Genomic DNA, 8,141 nt, shown 5'->3' with positions numbered 1-8,141 from the left:
TTTCCTATTTTTCAATCTAAAAACTTATAGTTACAAATTTTCTTCTTAGCACTGCTTTCTCTTTGTTTTTTTAAGTTTTGGGATGAATATTTTTGTTTTCATTCATTTCTAAATATTTTCTGATTTCCCTTATCATTTCTTCTTTGGTTTTAATTCACTAAAATATTTGGTATGCTCAAATAACAATGGATTCTAATTATGCATACCTGTTGTTAAACTCCATTTAGCCTAATACCTAAACAATTCACATAGGAAACACACCTCAGTTCTGCCTGATGAATTCCTTAAGTTATAATACACTGTGGTTCAGGATCAAGAAAGGGCCCTTTCATGAAAGGCAAAAATAAAACTATTTGTTTGAACAAAGTACATTTTATAAACTAACTTCAGAAATGGTATCTGGTGTTACTGACACAAACTGGTACAACTAAAAGAATCCCCTACACTGCACATAGAAATGAGAAATACAATGCAAATCTTTTTGATGATAAAGTCAAAAAGAAAAACTATAGTACAAAAGTATCTGTAAACAATAATTTAAATATAAGACATAAATACATTTCCATAGTATCAAAGTTCATTGAAAGGAGTTTTTTGTTTGTTTGTTTGTTTGTTTTTGTCTGTATTACAAATTACAAACCTTTAACATGTAATACAGATCACATCAAGAAAATGACAATAAAATATTTGGATTTCTCTGAAAATTTTTGGCTATTAGAGGTATAGCCTCTAGTGATTTTTATTGCAAAATGCAAATGACTAATTTGCACTGATTTATATTTACACATTTTTCAATCTTTTCAATTATCTATCATATATACTTAGAAGCCAGAAGAATAGATAAAAATGAATGCGGATTCATACAAGTGCTTACATCCAAGAATTACAAAAAAATATTTTAAAAATCAAATAAAACACATTAAAAGGAATACAACAGTATAAAGACAAGCCATGACCCATAGGATTAATGTAATTGAGCTGTAAGACCTCAAAGAGAAGCATTAACCATTCTTAATTTTTTTTCATTCAAAATTGACGTGATGAGACCATCTGATTTTTACAGTTCATTTGGGTTCTTTTCTACTTAAATCAGCTAGGATCTATTTATCTTGCAACCAAGAATTCTGAATGATTCAACCATCCATCTGCTTGCTTTTCTTCCTGTTCAAGATTCTGATTTTATTAACTTTCTTGTATATATGCCTTTTTTTATGTGCTATTTCAAAATCATTGGGTAAAAAAAGTCGAATGTGACTAAAATATAATAAACCATGATGGCTCGAACAAACTTTCCTTATTTCATGAAGATTTTTTTTTTGTCTACTGCAAACTTCTCTTGCTTCAAATAGTTGTATTTGATTCAATTTCTAAACGACATTGTATTTTCTTTTCCACAGTCATCATAATCCAAAGCACTTTCCCCATGTAATCACTGCACGTTATTACCCCTCATAGAACATGAGGCCAGCTGCAGTCATTTGTTTCAGACTTACTAAGAATAAGTTTGATTTTCACTTACAGAGCTCATACCCAAATGGTACTGAAGTGCCTAAACTGTTCTCTATCATTTCATTCAGTCCCACAATTACAATCTTTTACTGCTCTTGGGTTAATACATCTTTGGAACCAATCATGTCTATGCAACTTATTCCACACCATCTCCCAAACTCAGCTTCAGAAACACATTTATAGACACTGAGCTTATTGCATCCAGGTCTTGTAAAACAAAGCACACCCAGGCCTATGTAGTCTTGAAAGCCACATAAAAGAATTTAAAAGCAAGCAATAAGAAGATATTTTAGTTTTCTTTTTTCCCTTTTTTAATAATAAAGAGGCATTCTAAAAAGAATTTTGGGTAGATTCATCTGTCTTTTATTTATTCAACAAACTTATTGAATCCTCTGTATATCACACATGTTTATAGCCACCCATTACATGCCATTCAATATGATGGATATGATTTATGCTCTCATGGAAATTATAGTCTAATGTGAAAGGCAAATATATATCTATATTCATAAATATAAATATGTAAGTATTGGTGGGGAAAGTGCTGGAGAGATACAGAATCTAGAATTAGAGACAATGTATAAGGACTCTAATGTGGTATGGAGCAAACTCTTGATGAAGTGACATTTAAACAGAAAATTCAGGAATGAATGAGAATATATAAAACAAAGAAGGTGGAGAAAAATACCCCAAGCAAAAGAATGGGCACAGGCAAGAGTTCTGAGATAGAAAAGAGCACAGAATATTTGAAATCTAAATGAAATCCAAGATAAATTGAATTAAAAAAATGAGTGAAGTGGTATGAGTAGAAAATAATTTACTGCTATTTTATATAAGATCACATGAAGGATGCTAAATTATATATTCAAGGCTTTGTAAGTCTATGTAAAAGATGTTATTTTTATTGCAGAATGATGAACAGCTAATGAAAGACTATACAAGGGATGGATCTGACAGTCTTTTGGAAAATGCTGTGGGGATGGTAAAGTGTAAGAAAGAAAAGGAAATAGGGAAGCCAGTTGAGGTTATAAAGTTTGGTGAGCAGGAGAGAATTAGAACCATTTAAGAAATATTTGAAACAGAGAAAAAGACTAGATTCAGCAAGGAAGAAGACAATTGAAAGCAAACATAAGTCACAGAATTTTTTCTTAGGCAACTAGATGTTGATGATCTTATTTACTAAAAGAAATACTAGAGGCCAGCAGGTGGTATGGTGGTTAAGGGGCTGGATCCCACAAGACTCAAAGGTTTGAGTTCTGGGCCATCAGCTTGAAAAACACTCTGGGTACATGTGCAGATGTGCCTGAAGTTCAGAGAGGAGAAGGGATTGCAGCATGGCCATCCCCCTGAGGAAGGATTGATCTCTCATGTTCTCTTTCTCTCTCTCTCTCTCTCTCTCTCACACACAAGTACATTGTCTTATGACAAAAATCTGAAAACAAAAGGAAGAATAAAGGGGAGAAAAGGAAAGAGAGAAAGAAGAAAAACTCTGGAGCTCCAAAATAGGCTCAGGTTAGAGATAAGAGATGATTTACATTCAGACATGGTAATTTTGAGGAACAGTGGATTTAAATAACAGTATTGACTACCACTGTATACATGGTTATGGGGATAAGAGATGAGAACTAAAAATAGAAAAATGAGATTGAAAAACTAAATATAATAATAATAATTTGGAGTCACTGGTGTGGACAACAGTACTAAGCAGAGTGCAAAGAGTCTGAAGAAAAGTCCAAAAGACCATCTTTGAAGGATGTAGTCAGTAGAAGTGAATAATTCTGCAAAGGAAGATTATGAACAGTAGAAAAAAAAGGTGAATAGAAAACGATGGGACTATTGAATCCAAGAGAAGGGCGCATTTCTCACAAAGTAAGCAACTAGTAATATGTAATATTGCTGAGATTCCAAGTATTAATAGAAGAAGATTTATAGAGTGGAGAAGAGACCTTGAGGGAAAGGCAGGTAGGTGGCTTTAACTGCAATTCAAAAGACTAGAAAATAGGACAAACTAGGCCATTATGTATGAAGTGGTAATATCTTCAATTAAGTCTGAAAATCTATGAGTGGAAATTAAAAGATGATCAAGAAAAAATAACTTTAGAAAGAGGATATGGCTTGATGAGACCCAACACACACTTGCACACAAACACACACACACATGCACACAATATTCAACAGAATATGACACTGTATGTATGTGTGTGTATATATACATTTTTATTATCTTTATACAGAAAGTTTCTTCAACTTCTAATCTGGAGGACTGTATTATTTCTCAGTGAAAGAAATGAAGATGCTTGAGAAAGGATTGCATTTGGGAAAATGTGAGGAGTTTTGATCTACTGTCAACACCTTTATCATTCTCTACAGTCATGGAAATTTCTATTTTCCTTGCAGTTTACTCCATTTATAAACTCAGTGTTGGAAAATTGAAACTATCACAAATTTCATGACATGAGTGAAATATGGAAAGTCTTAGAACAAAAACTTGTCCTCAAATTTGGCATTTTTCATTGGTTAACTATCCAAAGCACAGACAATAAAGATTTAGACTATGAATATATCTGCACGTGTGTTTCCATTTAAAGGAAAACTAGACTCTTTGGTGATATAAACTGTCTAGAGAATTACAGCTGAATCTTATCCTACAAATACCTTTAAGTTACAAAATGATTTTTATGCAAAGGAATTGATGAGTAAATATAGATGATTTCTCATGTGCTTGCAAAATACTTTCTGTAAACTGTGTCTTACATGGATGTTTTTTACTCTTGTGTACTTGCTAATAAGACATCTCTTTGGCTGAGCATGGCTTTGGCTTACCCAAGTAAAACTTACCTGCTGTGATGCTGCAGACACAGAGCAAGTCTTGTCATTCTCTTTCATACGGCAGAAGATGACATGCAAGAAGTGAGCTCAGCATGCAGAGTGGTGAAGTCGGCAGAGAAGGCGTTAAAGAGTTTATAGCTATGGCAGCATGAGGAGTTTTACTTCCTGATCCACATGACATGCCAAATTAAATATTTTCACCCCCTTAGCTATTGACATTCTAGTGACTTCCCACCACCACAACTATCTTATGGCATGGTTTGTGTCAAAGAACCATGCATTTATGTTGGTCACATTTTGAAAACACAGTGTGTGCTACTAGTTGTTTAGTATAAAATATGTGACCAATTACTGGATAAGGTTAACAGGTCTTCAAATTAGGCAAACATCAATATTTGTTACCAGCATGTTTCGAAAATTACAATGAATGTCACCTCTAAAACCATTCCCTCTCATACAGGGTTTTGCTTCACATAAACCAGGCACTGGCATCAAAGCCATGCTAGCAAATCCATGATAGTTCATTCTGCACACATACCTCAGAGGAAAAGAATCACTTCAGGGGTATGAGGAACACTTGCACTTCAAGGAAGGAAACAAAAGCTAGGATACTTGGGAAATTGTCAAAAGGAAAATTCTTTATGAGATTCACAAGCAAGATTTTATTAATTTTAGTTAGTAAATCTTCCCCCTTTAGACCCCAGGATTTGGTGGAACCAATACAAGAGTAATCTTAAAAAGCATTCGTCATAGAAATATCTGGCTAATCCTGATCTTAGGGTATGTGGACCTAACTGAAATATCTGATGAATAAGCTAGTTGTGTCTTATGTCCCAAGCCAGAGCTTGAGTGAATTCTCCTTTTGGATCTAGCCAGGTTTGGAAAAAATAGAGAAATAATCTGAACTTGTATCCTCATGAGTACTAAGTATTGATCTACAAGTAAAAGAATCTGAGAGCAAAAGAGTTGACAAAGTTTAAGAATCAATCAAAATGAGAACAGTTCATTAAAATTGAAAAACTAAACAGAAGAGAAGACCTAAATTGTTAAGCAGGTGTAAACAAACCACTTATAGTACATTTAGCAGAAGACTCTAAGGTTTGCAGTCAGCAGATAGCATAGCAATTATGTCACTGGACTTACATATGGCAAACAGTGGTTCAAGTCCTGAAACCGGTGGCTTAAAGATCACACTGGACACATGTGCATGCATGCCCAAGATCCTGGGAGGAGAATGGAGGAGAAGGGCTTGTACAGTGGCCATACCTTCTGGGGGGTGATTTCTCACTTTCCCTCTCATCGTCTCCGTCTCTCTCTTTTTCTGTCTAGTACATATGCTCCCTAAGACAAAAATCTCTAAAACAAACTAAAACAAGGTTTATATTTAGTCATTCTATTCATTCAAAATCTTCATTGAGTACCCACTATAAGCTGAACAATGTCCTTAGCACTCACAATACTTTAGCGGGAGAAAAGATAAAAAGCTCTGATATCTCAGAATCAAACTTTTAGACTGAGTAATATGAGAAGATAATGCCCTCTATACATATAATAAATAAGTAAGTTATATAATTACATGAAAGTGATCAATGTTATGAAAAAGTTCAAACTACAGCAACGCAATTTGAACTAGACACATGAAGAAGAGGACAGTTCGCGATTTTAACATGATCAAAGCAAACATCATTGTGAAAATGACATTCGAACAAAAATTTGAAGTAAGGAAGGAAGTTAGCATGTGATTATCTCAGAAATAATGTCCCAGACAGAAGGACCAAGCAGTGTATGCCCTGCAAAGAAGAATACCTAAACCACAGAAGGCTTGATTTTTGTATGTGTATTGAATTTAGCTTTAAGGTAAAAGAACATGTGAATAAGAGGGTAACTTGAGTCATCTGTGTTGTGTCCATTAGCCTCATAGAACTTTTATTCTTTTATATTTATTTGTCTTTCTTCTGTGAACTACAGAGATGAAAGAGGGAGGTCCCCATAAAGATTGCAGTCTTTATGCCACAATCTATTCCCAACTTCAATAAACCCTAAATCATAGGCATATGTGCCCAACAAGTTCAGGGAGACCTCTGGATGTGAATCTGTGGGCCCCATGAAGGTCACCCTTGCAGAACATTGCATTACATTGCTGCTGGCCCACCATCCAGCCCCAGCTCCCTCAAGCTTTTGCATTCTCTGTCTCTTTATAAGGCTCAGCTGCTGTTATTCTCAGTAAACAACCAGAAATCTGTATTCACCCCACTAAAGGTCCACCAATGTCTTAACCAAACACTGTTTCTCAGAGTATAATGAATGCAAATGGACCCTTTCAACTTAGTATGTGTGGCAGACAGAAAGACCCTCAATAATATACACATCTGAATGCCTAGACCTATGAATAAGTTGCCTTTCATGGCAAAAAGTGACTTAGCAGATAGGATTCAGTTGCAGACCTTGAAATAGAGAGATTATTTTGGATTGTCAAGATGGGACTAATGTAGCCATATTGATCTATATAAAGGTCTTTATAAGAAAAGTCAGAATCAGAGAAAGATTTGAACTGCTTGATCTTGGCTTTGAAGATGGAGAAAGAAGCCAAGAATCAAGAGATGCCTTTGATGTTGAAGAACACAAGGCAATAGATTCTTCCCTGGAATTTCTGGAAGGAATCTTGATTTTAGGACTTCTGAACTCTATTATTATAAGAGAAAAATGTTGTGTTGGGTTAAATTCCAAATTTATGCAACTTGCTACAGTAACAATAGAGAACTAACACAGTATGTCAGCAACCTGGATTCAATTACCCTGGGGAGTCTCAATCTCAAAATTTCTGCTGATCCTAAAGTTCAGGAAGGATTCTGAGCTCTGCAGATTGGGAGGAAACAATGCCGCCAACATGTTCTCAGTTCTTCCTTGAATTTTCTGACAGAAATCTTGTTTTCGAGAGAGATTTTTGTTACTAGGATGCATGGACTTGGCAAAGAGAGCAAGATAGACAGAGAAACAGAAAGCAAGAAATCATCCCTCAGAGGGATGACCAGGCTACAATCCCTTCTCCTACATTCTCCTCTTGAGATTTTGGGCATGCATGCACATGCACCCTGCATGAGTTTCAAGCCATGGGGTCCAGGAATCCAGCACCTTAACCACTACTCCACCTGCTAGCCCTTTGAGAGAAAGTTTAAATCTCATGGAGACTCCGAGATTTGCCAGACGTTCTCAGTTATATCACATCAAGTGCCACAGGGAGCTAGGGAAGCCTCAGTACATCACAGTCGCTCATTGAAACTAAAGAAATTTTTATATAGATTAGCCTTGGCATATAAGAAGTCCAAGAGTGGGGTCAGCAGGTATTGAAGGGGTTAAGGCATTTGACTCTCACCTGGGCTACCACAAGGTTACCACAGTTTGAATGCCAGAAGCAGTGATTTGCTTTCTCACTCTCTCTCTCTCTCTGATGAGTGCAAATTAAAAACAATAATAATGATAAATTAAGAAATTAAATAAATAAATCTTTTAATAAGGAGAAAAGTCAAAGAGTTATTCATAGTATTGCTTTTTCCTCTGTGTACTGCATTGTTCTCCTATTGCTTTAACAAGGGTGATGCTTTTAATTCCCACTGGCAGAGTTGAAAAGACTTCCATTTCTAGGACTTACAGTTCTGGAATGTGAATATTTTGTGAACATTCATATTATATTGTAAAAAGTTAGGTAGGATTCACCAACACAGATTATAGTTTTAGCCTGTTTGAAGATTGTATAGCCTTGAATGAGTCACTCTGCCTTTCCCTAGTCATTCTCCAGTTTCCTA

Source organism: Tupaia chinensis, unplaced genomic scaffold (assembly GCF_000334495.1).
Source record: "Tupaia chinensis unplaced genomic scaffold, TupChi_1.0 Scaffold000437_1, whole genome shotgun sequence".
NCBI classification, from domain to species: domain Eukaryota; kingdom Metazoa; phylum Chordata; class Mammalia; order Scandentia; family Tupaiidae; genus Tupaia; species Tupaia belangeri.
This window is presented reverse-complemented; position numbering follows the sequence as displayed.